The following is a 16,702-nucleotide window of genomic DNA, read 5'->3' on the forward strand; positions in this document are numbered from 1 at the left end:
CATGCTGATAACTCACTTGCTAACTAGAGCCACTCTCATATATATATAACAAGTAAATGAGGGTGTACATCTATACTCAGCAAAATCAGGAGGACTTCACATCCAATAGGAGTGTTCAACTACGTGTATGCTTGTGTAAGTGCTTTCACATAGTCCCTACCAACTAATAAGCAAAGGAAAAGAACGGACAGTACGTAAGACGTTTCCTCACAACTTCCATGAGATAAAGCTCATACAGGTAAGCGTACCACAACACAATATTAAACAACAAGAATGCCCCCAGGCCATCACAAATCCTCACGAGAAATCCCTGACATAGCCCACCTTGTCTCGCCATGTGTGCAAATAATAACATAATAAGTGCCCGCCTTGTTTCGCCACACGTGCATCATAATGTTCCCACTTTGTCTCGCCACATGCGCAACCCACATATAAGCATATATATACATACCCCGCCTTGTTACGCTGCATGTGCAATATATCAATAGTAGTAATACCATAGCAGAAACCTTGTGCAACCCCATAACAACAGCCGCATGGCAAAAACCTCGTGCATCATAATATCAACAACCGCACGGCAGAAATCTCGTGCATCATAATATCAATAACCGCATGGCAGAAACCTCGTGCACCACCACAACAAGTACAATAGCAACAATGACAATATTGATAAGAACACGCCAAGTAAATCAACTCAAGAACTTTCGATCACAAGGAGACGGTAAAACTAGCTCACAAGGAATAACCACAATAGAGAATACTAAGCGTGATAAGAACAGCTCAACAGGGAAGAAAATAATATGAAGCAACGATCCCACAACATGTAATTCAACAACAAGGAAGCTATCACGAATCAAATAATTCCAAATAAGGAAATGTCGACTAAATATAGCTTATATAAACTTCTTTTAAGGTTGGGCAATTTACGAAGAATATACAATAATTTCAATTAAGGATGGGCAGCAGGAAGATAATCATCACCTCAATCCAGACTAAACAATTACAGGAGAGATAATAATGATTTCCAATAAAGACGAGCAGTTATGAAGGATAGCATGACAATAGAAGAGGTAAAAATGTTCGGTTAAGCAAAATAAGAGTCAAGTAGGCAATAAGAATGAATCATGAGCATGTAGAGGTAAAACTAGTAAGTGGAAAACTCAAGCATATAAAGTACACATTCATGCACAATGAATATAAGGACCTAAGAACCCTAAAAGGCCAATTTATCCACAAATAAGTCTAAGCACGCACTCGTCACCTTGCGTACACGAACTATAATCAACATAGTAGACTCACATCCTAAGGAGAAGTCCCCCACACAAGGTTAGGAAAGATACTTACCTCAAAGACGACAATTCGGTACTTTAAAATAGACTTCTTGGGCGAAAAGACCTCCGGACAGCTCAAATCCAACTATAACAACTCCAAAATACACATACATCGAATAAGGAACTATTCCGAATAAAAAAGTTTTAATCTTTACAAAAATATAAAAATCGACCCAAAAGTCAACCCCCGGGACCGTACCTTGGAACCCGTCAAATTTTACAAAATCTGATCACCCATTCCAAAATGAGTTCAATCATACAAAATTTATCCAATTCCGATACCATTTGGTCCCTCAAATCATGATTTTTCATTTTAAAATTTTTCTTTAAAAACCAACTCTTTCCCTAACCCAAAACACAATTTAAATGATAAAAATAAAGATAAATTCATGGAATATATTTAATTCTAGTTGAAGAACACTTACCCAATCGAATTTCATGAAAACCCCACAAACAATCGCCAAGAACCGAGCTTTAGAAGTTAAATATGATGAAAATGGTGTAACCCTCGATTGTGAAATATGTTATGTCTGCCCAGGTGTTTGTTCATCGCGATCGTGGGAGAAGTGATGCGATCGCATAAGGAAGGATGCGATCGTGAAGAGTAAAATTGGTGGACACTATGAGATCGCGGACAAATCAATGCAATCGCATAGAAGGAAAATGTCGTTGTCCAAATTTGTGTTATGCTATTGCGAACAAATCAATGCAATCGCATAGAAGGAAAATGGTTGTAACGACCCGACCGGTCGTTTTGAGCTTTTGCGCTTTGATCGCCAGTTCTCGGGCATGACTTGCCTCGTGTTATGTATTATCACTGATGTAGATCGTTGGTTTTGGTTTTCAGGAAAAAAAAATTGGAAAGAATTTGAAAGAATAGTCTCAGTTGAAAGCTTTGAATTTGAAAGGTTTGACCAATAGTTGACTTATGTGTAAATGATCTCGGATCGGAATTTTTATGATTTGTCTATCTCCATTAGGTGATTTATGACTTAGGAGAGCGATCGTAATTGGTTTTGGAGGTCCGGTGTGGAATTTGGCTTGAATTGGCGAAAGTAGTATTTTAGCGATTTCCGGTTGATAGGTGAGATTTTGATCCAAGGGTCGGAATGGAATTCCAAGAGTTTCTGTAGCTTCATTATGTGATTTGGGATGTGTGTGCAAAATTTCATGTCATTCGGAGGTGATTTGGTTGGGTTTTTGATCAAATGCGTGTTTCGGAAGTTTTTGGAAAACTTAGGCTTGAATTCGATGTGAATTGATGGTTTTGATGTTGTTTGAGGTGTTTTATTGATTGGAAAAAGTTTGAATGATGTTATGGGGTGTGTTTCCATGTTTGGTCGGGGTCACATGAGGATCGGATAAGTTTTGGAAGAGTTTTTGGAAGATTTTTGTCGTTTTGAGCATAAGCACGTAATGATCCAAAGGTCCATTTTTAGTTCTAGAGATTGAAATTTGATTTCTAGAGCATAAGCACGTAATGTCGTTTTGAGCATAAGCATAAGCATGTCATTCATGACTTCTCATACACATTGACATGTAGGCATAGAGATGTACTTTCCTCATTCCATCTGATAATGAAACATTTACTTATTGAAAGCTTTGGGGACAAAATCATAGTTTTACAAACTTAGTCATATTTTGGCGATTTCGGTAAAAGATTTGGTTTACTGTTATACTTGAAAAGCATGCTTATTTTTCAGAACTGTGAAGGAGTTGAGCATTATAGCTGAGTTATTTCTTGTACCCTCTTTATTATACTGTTATGAACTGTTACTGGTCATTGGAGTTGGACTCTAACCCTTGTCCCAGCTCATCACTACTTTCAACCTAAGGTTAGGTTTGTTACTTATTGAGTACATGGGGGTCAGTTGTACTCATACTACACTTCTGCACCTTGCGTGCAGATGTTGGATACTGATGTTGCTGTGTATGGCGGGAGCGGGAATTGAAGATGTACCTGCATTCCCGTCATAGTTGCCTCTTGATCTTGGTAGCTTTAGTATTTCAAATTTGTTCATGTATATTTCAAACAGATGATGTATTTTATTTCATACCACCTTTGTAAATTCTAAATCTTAGGATCTCATGATTTATACTACCACTCATTAGGGAATGTATAAAGGTTCAGTTATTTTATCATTTACTTGTCTCAATAAATCTCATTAAATTGGATAGTTGTTAATTGGCTTACCTGGCTAATGCTAGTCTATTTTTTCCCTTTTATGTTGACTGTATATAATAGCTACTGAGAATGTTTCTCTCTCTATCTAACCTAACGTCTCTTTAACGTCTCTCTATCTAACCTCTGCTAACGTCGGCATAATTCTGGCGACCTCCACCAGAGTTAGGTAAGCCCCCCTCCTTTATCTAACATTTCCCCTGCTTTTCTCCCCCCCCCCTCCTTCCTCTCCTCCTCTTCTTTCCTCTTTCCCCATTCCAGATCCAGCGATCTGCCCCCTTTTATCTCCCTCATGTTTCTACCTCCTCTTTCTTCTTCATCCACTATCCTTTTTCTTCTCTACCCTCGTTTTCTTTTCTCCAGCTTTTGTTTTTTGTTTTTGTGTTTTTGTCTTTCGTATTTTTTTCTTTTCTCTATCGACGGGCATCTCCTCCAGGCAGCAGCATTCTTCTTGGGCGGCTAGGCCTTTTTGGTCGTCTTTTGTCATTTCCTGGTGTGCCGCTTGTCAAATTTTTTGGCGTAGCAGCGGTTCTGCATAAGGAAAATTTTTCGGCAAGCCTTGAGAGGAAGTGAGGCCCAGACGCGGGCAACTGGAGGTAGGTGGCACATAGGCATTTTCGGACTGTAGCTGTTGTTGGTCAACACCATTTTGGCATCCATAGACATTCCAGGTTCTATCATTCCTTCTTCGTATTTGTATCTTACGTGTTCATTGCTTTGTTGCTAGTTTTTTACACTTGAGTATTGCATTAGTTGCCTGTCTTTGTTGCGGGTTTACTTTGTTGGCCATTAGCTAAGTCCTTGTACCTCTTGTGTGATTAAAAAAAAATTAGGCTACATTGAAGCTTTTTTACTTGTTTGCATTTGCGATAGTTTTAATCTTGATTTGTAGTCCTTAGTTTCTTTGTTGGTGGGGTGGCTAGTCAGAAAGATGGTAGAGTAGGGTTATGTCCTCGAGTGGGCTAAGGGGTAGGGGGTAAGGGTGGTAGGGGGTAAGGGATCTAATAGGCTAAGAGTGGGGTTGTGGAACATAGGGACACTGACGGGTAAGTCTATAGAGTTAGGGAAGATTCTTCATAAGAGGAGGATTAATATAGCATGTGTTCAGGAGACTAGAAGGAAGGGTACGAGGGCACGGGATGTTAACGGGTTTAAGCTATGGTATTTAGGAGGAGCGGTGAGCAAGAACGGGGTAGGTATTTTAGTTGATATGGATCTCAGAAAGATGGTGGTGGATGTTAGGAGGGTGAACGATAGGCTAATGACTATTAAGCTAGGGGTTGGTGGGGTCACTTTTAATGTGATTACCGCTTACGCGCCTCAGGTTGGCCTGGGCGAGGAGGTCAAAAAGAGCTTCTGGGGTGATTTGGATGAGGTTGTACGTGGTATTCCACACTCCGAGAAGCTCATCATTGGGGGTGATTTTAATGGACATATTGGGGTGACTACTAGGGGTTGTGACGAGGTGCATGTCGGGTTCGATTTCGAAGTTAGGAATGAGGGCGATACCTCTTTGTTGGATTTTGCTAAAGCATTTGACCTAGTGTTCGCTAATTTGTGTTTCCATAAGAGGGAGGAACAATTGGTCACTTTCCGGAGTAAGGTTGCTAGGACTCAAATTGATTACATTCTCCTTAGGAGGGGTGATAGAGGCCTGTGCACGGATTGCAAGGCTATCCCGAGTGAGTTTCTATCGACGCAACATAGACCCCTGGTAATGAACTTGGAGGTCAAGAGAGTAAGGAGAAGAGAGTGGTGTACGGCCAACCAAAGATTAAGTGGGGAGCCTTGACTAAGGAATATGCGCAATATTTGAGGGAAAAGTTGTTGGCTATGAGGGCCTGGAGGAGTAATGAGGATGCGAGTTGTATATGGACCACGACAACGAACTGCATTAGGGAAGTTGCTAGAGAAGTGTTAGGCATATCGAAGGGTTATTTAGGAGGCAACAAAGGGGACTAGTGGTGGAATGAGGAGGTCCAAAGAAAAGTGGAAGCTAAGAAAGCGGCATATCTAAAGCTAGTGGGGTGCACGAATGGGGAGGAGCAGAGGACGTGTAGGGAGCATTATAAGTTGGCAAGGAAAGAGGCAAAATTAGCAGTCACGGCGGCTAAGACTACAGCTTTTGAGCGATTGTATGAGGATCTTAGGGGTAAAGGAGGTGACAGAAAGCTATACAAGTTAGCCATGATCAGGGAGAAGAAGGCTCGAGACCTGGATCGAGTGTGGTGCATCCAAGACAAAGACGGTAGGGTTCTGGTGGATGAGGTAGGTATTAAGCATAGATGGAAGGAGTACTTCCATAGACTCCTGAACGAGGAAGGGGAGAGGAACATCGTACTAGGAGAGTTGGAAATCTCAGGAGTCAGAGGGATTTTGGGATTTTCAGACGTGTTAGGAGCGAGGAAGTTGGGGGGTAATGCGGAAGATGAGCAGGGGTAAGGCAACTGGGCCTGACGAGATCCTAGTAGAATTTTGGAAGGAAGTGGGGCGGGCAGGCTTAGAATGGCTTACTGGGTTGTTTAATGCCATTTTCAGGGGGAAGAAGATGCCCGAGGAGTGGCGGTGGAGTTTGATGATCCCTTTGTACAAGAACAAAGGTGATATTCAGGACTGCAACAACTATAGGGGTATCAAGCTACTGAGTCATTCTATGAAAATTTGGGAGAGGGTGCTGGAGAGGAGGGTGCAACATAGTGTTACTATTTTTGAGAACCAATTCGGGTTTATGCCAGGAAGGTATACTGCAGAAGCCATTCACCTTGTGAGGAGATTGGTAGATCAGTATAGGGAAAGGAAGAAGAACATGCATATGGTATTCATAGACCCAAAGAAGGCTTATGATAAAGTCCCAAGAGAGGTCTTATGGAGATGTATGGAGGTTAACGGTGTCCCAATGGCATATATTAGGGTGATTAAGTACATGTACGAGGGAAGACTCAGGTGAGGACTACGGGAGGAGACTCAGATCATTTTCCACTGGAGATGGGGTTGTACCAAGGATCGGCTTTTAGCCCATTTTTGTTTGCCATAGCATTAGAGATGCTGACGCGACACATATAAGGGAGGTGCCATGGTGTATTTTATTTGCTGACGATAGTCCTGATTGATGAGACGCGTGAGGGAGTTAACGCTAGGTTGGAAGTTTGGAGAGAGACGCTGGAGTCTAAGGGTTTTAAGTTGAGTAGGTCAAAAACTGAGTACTTGGAGTGCAAGTTTAGTGATGGGATGCACGAAGAAGGAGTGAAAGTGAAGATTGGTAATCAAATCGTCCCCAAAAGAGATAGTTTAAAGTATCTTGGGTCGATTATTCAAGGCAAAAGAGAGATTGGCAAGGATATTACCCACATATTAGAGCAATGTAGATGAGGTGGAGGCTTGCCTTGGGGGTTTTATGTGATAAGACTGTGCCACCTGGACTTAAGGGAAAGTTCTATAGAGTGGTGGTTAGACTGGCTATCACTACTAAAAAATCAGGTTTTAGCGACAGACAAATTTTGTAGCTAAAGAGAAAAATCCATCGCTAATATCATTTAGCGATGGATTTGCAATGGATTATCAAGAAATTCTGCTAACTACGAGCGTTTTAGCGATAGATAAGCGACAACGTTTGTAGCTAATTCCAATTTTTTGGTAGTGTATGTTGTATGTGGCTGAGTGTTAGCCCGTCAAGAAGTCCCATGTCCAGAAGATGAAAGTAGTTGAGATGAGGATGCTGAGATGGATGTGTGGTCATACCAGGAAGGATATGATCGGGAATGAAGTTATTAGGGACATTGTAGGAGTGGCATCTGTGGAGGACAAGTTGTGGGAGTCGAGGGTGAGGTGGTTCGGGCATGTAACGAGGAGAGACATAGATGCTCTGGTCAGGAGGTATGAGAGGTTGTCCATTGCGGGTCTGAGGAAGGGTAGGGGCAGGCCTAAGAAGTATTGGGGAGAGGTAGTTAGGCAGGACATGTCATTGCTCCAACTTACTGAGGATATGACCTACGATAGAAAGACGTGGAGGTCAAGGATTCGGGTTGAAGGTTGACAGTTAGTAGTGTGTTCCTCCGAGGCCTACCAGTAGTACTAGGACTATTTTTGTTTTATCTTATTCATGATTCCTTACTATTACATGTTGTGTCATTCGGGCACGTTACCTTAATGTTTTGTTGTTACTATTGTTTGCTACTTGTTGCCTTATCTCCATTGTGTCTTGAGCTGAGGGTACACCAAAAACAACCTCCTTATCTTTATAAGGTAAGGGTAAGGTCTGAGTACACACTACCCTACCCCAGACCCCATTTATGGGAATACACTAGGTTCGCTATTGTTATTGTTGTTAATTGGCTTACCTAGGGAATTGGGTTAGGTGCCATCACGACTAGTTGGATTTTGGGTCATGACAAGCTGGTAAGAGTTATAGGTTCATAGGTTGTACGAGTCATAAGCAAGTGTCTAGTAGAGTCTTGTGGATCAGTATGATGATATCCATATCTATCTTCGAGAGGCTACATGGTATTTGGGATAAATTTCCCATATTTTTCTTCTTATCATGCGACATTGATTCAGTTTGAAGCGTAACTCTTTGACTTCCTTCCACGAGCTCGTATGCGTATGTGGGCAATCGACATCAATTATGCATCGACAGCTTGTAATTCCATGGATGAGGTGCGATATGTGATTTCTGTGTGCTGATGATGGGACGGTCTGGAGGACTTGAGGCCAGGTTTTGACTGTAGCTTGAGCACGGGGATTTCCGTTGTGTGAGCATGTGCTTTTAGACTTATAAGTTTGATAGTGTCCCTACTAGTGAAATTTGTGCTCGATGAGTGGTTGGATGGCTATATGATAAGTAGGATGTGACTGTGAAATGTGTTCAGATGGTTTGAATGTGACAGGAAGATTTTTCTTGAGATGTGAAATAAACTATTGGATGCTCGATTTCTGGGGTTTCATACCATCTTAAGTTATGAATATTTTTGAGAGATTCTTTCTTGTTATTTCATTATGGAACGAAGTAGATTTCATATCTTGTTGAAGAGTTCAGATTCAGGAATATTAAGAGATTGGTAGTAGTTGTGGTTGTAAAAGTGTATAGAGAGATGTCAATTTGAGGCTAAGCAGGTGGGTTATCACATGTGCGGTAATTTACGGATGTGTGATTCTTATGATATTGTGTGGAGGCTTTCTTTTCTACTAGTAGGTATGGGTGTTTCGATTTGAGTTTGGATTGGTTGAGGAAGGTGACCTGACCGTCACGAGGATGAATGCGAGATTTGTAGATGATTTGAGATATTAGATAGTTTGTGTTACACAAGTTTATAAAGGATTTAGTTGAATCTTATTGTGGTATTATGGTAGTAATGGGGTATTGTTATTGTAAGTTATCAGATATTTCATTACATGACTTTAAGCCAAGTGAGGGAGTCTGCTATCGACGATTTAATTGCATGGTTACATGTTGTATTGGTTTCAGTATGAGGCATACTTGTGGATCGGTTATGACTTGCAGAGGCTGGTTTGGAGGATGACTTCAGTAAAAAAAAATTCTGGATGCATGGTGTATTACACTTTATGGGTATATGGAAATCATGGAATAATTTGGATGTTTATTCGTAGGGGATGTTGTGCGCATGAAGTAGGAATTTACTCGATTACTTAGAGGTGTGGATTACTTCTTTGGGTGTTATAGTGCTAATAGGATACAGGTCGTTTGGCCCGTTTGGGCGGTGCAATTGAGATTTGAGTAGAATGGCTGAATCTCGAGACGGTTCTAATGGCTTCAGGAGTTATATGTAGCAATTGAGAATTTTTAGGATTGTATACAACTAGAATATGAGATTTACATTGGATGGTGTCAAGACATGCAGTATTTCTATATCATTATGGAGTATACATTTCATTGTCAGGAAGGTGAAGGAAACATATTTAGATTCCCAGAAGCTCTCTTCAGAGTGGGTGTCTCCATTGTGGTACTATTGAGGTGCTTAAGAGGGAATACGATGGCTTATGGGCTTTAAAGTGGTGTGAATTATTCTAGGATCCCGTGGGTGAGTTTTGGTTAAGGATCTTGTGTTTTGGCAAGGAGAAGTGTCACCTTGAGGGTAATTCAGAAGGAACTCAGAGAAATAAGATAGTTTGGTAGTAGGTTGGATCAATATGGCAATGGTTATGATCTGTCCTTTGGGTGCTTATGATGTGGTGAGTCTCTACAGGTGTTTTGTGGCAATGCTCTTAGGTTTGGTGACCTGCATGGCTTGGTTGAATTAGAGAGATTCAGTTATGTTGCCTTGGTTATGTGCAAATGGGCTTTGAAGTGTTCTCGAGGATTTCTGCCACAATTTGAGATGGATATTATCTAGAGGTATGAGGGTATGTAACCAAACATTTGGCAAGCGGTGAGTTGCCACATGTAATTTCATTTTTTTGTTTTTTTAAATCCATTTCATTTTCTTCATTTTTCTTTTCTTTTTAATTCAAAATGTAATGGAAATATTATTTTGTATTTAGAAAAATGGAAAGGACAATTATTTTTGTATGAACTTAAAAAATTATTAAAGGTGTTCAGCATATTCGGACGTCGCTGAAGTTTTAAAGTTGAGATTCAAGTGCTAAATTCATTTTAAATCCATAGTTATAGTTGAGATTCAAAAATAAAAAAGAATTTCGAATTCACTATTGTTGAACCTTGAAAAAACTTAAAGAACAAAAAAATGGGTTTGTCAAAATTCTTGGTTGTTGGCCAAATTGATCACTAGGGTATGATGATGATGTTGTTGTGAAGTTATAGTTGAAATTTGAGCTTGATTGGTGCGGATTTAGCCAAGTTTTTGTTGAATTTTGACAACCAAAATGAGATTTGGAGCTCTTGAAAATGGATGACAAAATGGGGATGAAGAGCACTTGAAAATCAGCTTTGGAATTGACATGTGGCCATTTCGTATAGGTTAGAGCCCTTTTTTAATGCTCTCACGCGCTTGAAGGAGTTGTTCTCACGCAATGCTCCACGTCAGCCATAAAGCTGCAAAGAATTACGGAAAAAAATAATTTAAGGGGTAATAGGACCTCCCGCAAAGGTAAGGTTTCTCGTAGCAACTTTGGGTATAGTACATTAAAGTAAAAAAGACACTACAGAAATTCCTAATCCCAGTTTTAGTACAAGATAATAAAATTAAGATGTTCCATTTAGTTAAATTGTTTATATATTTTCTTATAATAATCGAGCAAACTTATCTAGATAGTAAGGTTACAAATTCTTTTATGTAAAACTAAAACATTGTGCACTGCGCATTGGCCTTTCTTTTTATTTTATTTTATTTTTTCGGTTAATTATTCGAGAAAGGTCTAAATTTCTATTCTAAATTGTTGCTACTTTCTTTCTCTGGTAAGAGTGGTAAAACTCATCTACATTTAGTTTAGTTTTGTTTCTTCAAGTTTGTTTGTTGAATAAAATGAGTGATTCTTATATCATCTTCGCTTCCAACAGATGGAACAGTATCCATTTGTTTGATTTGAAAAAAAGGCGATGTTTGGTTGTTCGTTTAGTTATGCCATAGCTAAATATTTCAAATGTGTGACCACTCAATTGTATTTAATCTTTATAATCTCGTAAAACTCCATATTGCCATGAGTTTCTCCTCTGCTCAATAATTGAATTAAGGTTTGCTATAGAGAGTTAACAATTCCCATCCAAACAGTTGTTGATTAGAAGATTTTAATTCTCTTGGAATTCTTCATAATAGACATTTTGCATGACAATGAATTGAAGCGTTGATGTAATTACTGGCTCTATTTTGCTTTTAGCCTAGGCAAATTATTGAAATTAGAGTTGTAAATAGTTGTACATTTCTGTATCTATGTAGTACTCTTCTAGAAGGTAGTTAGTTAAGAAGTTAGTTGTTAATTTCTTCTTTCACAAAGTAGGTTGGGTTAGTTAGGATAAATAGGTGATGTACAACTCATTTTCAGTTTAAAACAGTTTACAGAAAATTGCTCCTCATTTCTTTGTCTCTCTCTTTATCGTCTTTTCTGCTCTCTCACGCTCAAGCTCACTAATAGCGGAACCTAGGGCTAGATTTTAACATGGTATCAAAGCCACGGTTCTTCGCGACTAAGCAACGATCATTTCATCCGATCAATCTACTATATTTTTCCCTATTTCACCTGCTCTTTTGATCTCTTCTTCTCCTCGTCTTCGATTTCCCAAATCTGATTTTTTTCTATCAATCCTCTGCTCAAATGACGCTTTATTTACCTAAAATTACAACTGGATCTTCACATGCATACAATTAGTAGATCAACTGTAATGATCTACTGCATGTTCATCCCTCGGACACACCACAAATGTCACTTGTCCCTCAATTGCTAATTGGAATTGAAAATTACTTAGAATGGAGACGACTTATGGATATGTCGCTCCTTGTAAAAAATAAACTTGGATTTGTTGATGGAACTTGCACTAGAGAGAAGTACGAGAAAAATGTATTCCAATTGTGGCAGTGGGATCATTGTAATGCCATAGTGCAGTCATGGATTCAAAGTTATTGGCTAAGGAACTCATGAAAGGAATTGTGTACTATTCAAATGCATAGAAGGTTTGGAAGGTACTTAAAGATCGTTTTGACAATTTAATGCTACTAAGGTGTACCATATGAATAGGAAAATCAGTTGCCTAACACAGGGCTTTTCAAGTGTATCAGTCTATTTCTCTAACCTCAATGACCTCTGAGATGAGTTTGAGTCGATAATACCTGAGCCATGTGACTGTGAGAAGTCTAAGACATTTGTTGAGTTTCTTCGCCAACATAAACTTATGAAGTTTTAATGGGATTAAATGACATTTATGCTCCGCAAATGAGTCAAATACTAATGATGCAGCCAACACCTTCGCTTGATCAAGTATATTCAATGATAGTTCAGGAAGAGAGTCAAAAGCTAAGTAGTAGATATGGTATACAAAGTGGAGTTCTGGGGAGTGGGCTTATGAATACTGAGAGCAACTCTTTTGTGTCAGCAAACAACTCAAATGTGAAGTTTAGAAAGAACACAATTTTGTTTTGTGATTATTGTTAGATAAAAGGAAATACAAGAGATACTTGTTATAAGTTGGTAGGGTATCCACCAGGTATTAAGTTCAACAACAAAGGAAGATGTGCTAATGACAACTACACACATGTGGCACATAATGTGAGTATAATGGAGGAGACTAAACAAAAAGGAAGTGATGGAATTGGTATGATAAATGGCATGATCAATGCAACAACTCCAATTTTCACACCTGAGCAGTATCAACAAATACTCAGAATGTTGAGAAAGGAAAAAGGACTAGCAAATGTGGCCAATATGGCAGGTAATTCAATTACTGACCAAATTAAGTGGATCAATAATATGGCTGCTTCAAATTACATAGTTCATCCTTAGATCTGTTATCCTGTCCTAAGCATGTTCCCCATTCGAAATCTACTTCAGTCTATTTACCAAATGGAGAAAGTACACAGATTACACATACAGGATCATGTGCCATGTCCAACACTCAAACTCTACAGGATATGCTTTTATGTGCCTAAGTTTCAGTATAATTTGTTGTTAATGTCCATATATACCAAGGAGTTGGATTGTATAGTTTCTTTTTATCCTGATTTTTGTCTCTTTCAGAACCTCTTCAGTGGCAAGGTGAAGGAGATTGACAGCCTCAAGGATGGACTCTACATCCTCAATCTTCTAAAGCATGCTGCACCACTCACTTCCACTTGTATGACCACTAACCAGACTACCTCCTAAACTATGTCATGGCATCAAAGATTTGGGCATGCCCCTCATTCAGTTCTTAAGAAAATACCTACAATAAAGACATTGTTGTCTAATTCTAGTTCTTGTAACTGTCATATTTGTCCATTAGCTAAACAGACTAGGCCACCTTTCCTACTAGTATTTCAAGATCAAATGTTCATTTGAACTTATTCATATGGATGTGTGGGGTCCTTATAGAGTAAATACTTATAATGGTTATAGATATTTCCTGACTCTTGTTGATGATTTTTCAAGAATGACTTAGACCTTTCTCTTAAGACTGAAAAGTGATGTCTCTGTGATTCTATCAAATTTTCTTCATTTGGTAGAAAACCAATTTTCTTCTACTGTCAAGATTTTCAGGTTTGATAATGGCTATGAGTTCTTCAATTCTCTTTATTCTAATCTATTTCAAACCAAATGGATTATTCATCAAAGTAGTTGTGTATATACTCCCCAACAAAATGGAGTTTTAGAAAGGAAGAATAGACACTTACTTGATGTAGGCAGAGCCTTGAGGTTTGAAGCTGCATTACCTTTAAAATTGTGGGGTGAATGCATTCTGGCAGCTAGCTATATCATTAATAGACATCCTAGCATTGTTCTACATGGAAAGACTCCTTATGAGCTTTTTCATGGCTATTCTCCTAAACTGGATCACCCAAGAACAATAGGATGTCTTTGTTATGCTACCAGACTTGACTCTCATGGCAAATTCAACCCCAAATCTATTCATGTTGTTCTTCTAGGTTATGCTTCTACACAGAAAGGCTATAAACTATATGAACATGACTCTGTGAAAATCTTTGTCAGCCGAGATGTTATGATGTTATCTGTAAAGAAAATATCTTTCCTTTTAAATGTCCAAAAGAGAAATTGCTTTCATCACAACATGATTCCTTAATACTCATGCCTACAGTTATTTCTGATGTCTTTTCCCCTTATTCAATACTGGATCATGAGCCAGTCTCATCTACACAAGCACCACTTACTTCACTGCCCTCATCTCTAATCACCAACTTTCTAGATTCACCTTCAAAAACTCATAATCCTTCATTCACTACCACTTCATTTCCTTTTGGAGAGTCAATTCTATCAGACATCTTGCTCCTTTATTCTCCTATAGACCCTGCTACCTCTGCTAAGCCTGGATTTTCTGCCTCACCTGACTTACCTCCACCTAGTAAGTCAGGGAGAACTAGTAAGCCACCAATTTGGTTGACTGACTATGTTCATCCACCCCCGCCATCCACTTCTTCTACATCTCATCCCATCTAATATTTTGTTTACTATACTCACATTTTTCCTCCTTTTAGTGCATTTCTTACTTCTTTTGCTGCTGATGTAGAACCATCATCTTTTCATCAAGATAGTAAGGATGAAAGATGGGTTGAAGCTATGAAACTTGAAATTGAAGCATTAGAACAGAACAACACTTGGTCTTTAATTGACTTACCTGTTGGTAAAACACCCACTGGATGCATATGGGTGTATAAAATAAAGTACATTGCAGATGGTACTATAGAAACATTCAAGGCCAGACTGGCTGCTAAAGACTTTACACAGCAAAAAGGATTAGATTTTCATGATACATTCTCTCATGTTGCTAAGCTGACTACTGTGAGGGTTGTTATTGCCACTGCTGCTCTCAAGCACTGGCCTATAGTTCAGATGTTCATTATGTTTTTTTTGAATGGAGACCTTAAAGAGGAAGTTTAAATGACTTTGCCTCAAGGATTTAGCAAGGGGAGCATAAGGTTTGTAGTCTACTTATATCCTTATATGGGCTCAAGCAGGAATCTAGGTAGTGGAATTTGAAGTTGTCTCAAGCCTTGTCTTTGTCTAGTTTTAAGCAAAGCAAGCATAACTATTCTTTATTTACTAGAAATGTGGATAACAAGTTTGTTTTAATTCTAGTCTATGTAGATGATCTTCTTGTTACATAAAATGATTTGCAGGAAACTAAAATTGCACAGGAATCTCTGCATTAACATTTTAAAATGAAAGAACTTGGAGAAGTTAGATATGTTTTAGGTAGAGTGTTTGCTAGATCAAAAGAGGGCATCCTTATAACTCTAAGAAAATATGCATTAGAGATGATATCTGATGTAGGCTTGGTAGGTTCTAAACCTAAAGAGATATCAATGGAGCAGAACTTGAAGCTGACAAGTACTAAGTTTGATACTTGCACAAACACAAGTAAGGGAGATGAGTTGCTGGAAGACAGGGGGTTATCAAAGGCTCATAGGAAAGATTTTGTATCTAACAATAACAAGGATTGATATCTCATATGCAGTGCAACTCCTAAGTCAGTTTATGCATCCACCTAAGAAATCTCACTATGAAGCAGCACTTCATGTAGTGAGGTACATCAAGAAGCAATTAGGGCTGCGGCTATTAATGTCAAGTGACAGCAAAGAAGAAATAGAAACATTCTATGATTCAGATTGGGCCTCATGTCGTATGTCAAGAAAGACTATTACTGGTTACTGTATTAAACTTGGAAGTTCAACCATATCCTGGAAAGCTAAGAAGCAGCACATCTAGAAGCTCAACTGAAGCTGAGTACAGAAGCATGGCACACACAGTAGCTGAACTTGTGTGGTTGAAGGGTCTATTGGAAGAGCTGAGTGTTAATTTAAAGCTACCCATGAAGTTGTTCTGTGATAATAAAGCAGCATTGCAAATTGCTGCAAATCCTATGTATCATGAAAGGACAAAATACATAGAAATAGACCGCCATTTTATTCGAGAAAAATTTCAAGAAGTGCTGATCAAGACATCCTATATAGCCAGTCAAGAGCAACTAGCATATGTGATGACTAAAGCACTTGGACATCAGCAACATGTAGCATTGGTCTCCAAGTTAGGAATGGAAGACATTTTTTCATTCTTAACTTGACGGGGAGTGTTGAAATTAGAGTTGTAAATAGTTGTACATTTTTGTATTTATGTAGTACTCTTCTAGAAGGAAGTTAGTTAAGAAGTTAGTTTTTAATTTCTTCTTTCACAAAGTAGGTTGGATTAATTAGGATAAATAGGTGATGTACAACCCATTTTCAGTTTAAGGCAGTTAATAAAAAATTTCCCCTCATTTCTTTGTCTCTCTCTATATCGTCTTTTCTGCTCTCTCATGCTCAAACTCACCAATGGCGGAACCTAGGGCTAGATTTCAACACAATTATTTTCTATATAATGGTTGGGTCTATGTAGAATAGAATATATTTGAGAATCTGACAAGTTATATAATTCATATTTTAACCATATATCTGCTACAACAGAAACACAACTTATAAATACAGAGAGAAACAAGAATGAAAATATGTAAATATTTTGTTCTTTCAACCCATTTTCTCCTTCTCTAATTCTTCTTCACCTTCTTTTCATAGTTCAATGCACCCTCCATCCTAGATAG

This window comes from Nicotiana tabacum, chromosome 5 (assembly GCF_000715075.1).
Source record: "Nicotiana tabacum cultivar K326 chromosome 5, ASM71507v2, whole genome shotgun sequence".
NCBI lineage: Eukaryota > Viridiplantae > Streptophyta > Magnoliopsida > Solanales > Solanaceae > Nicotiana > Nicotiana tabacum.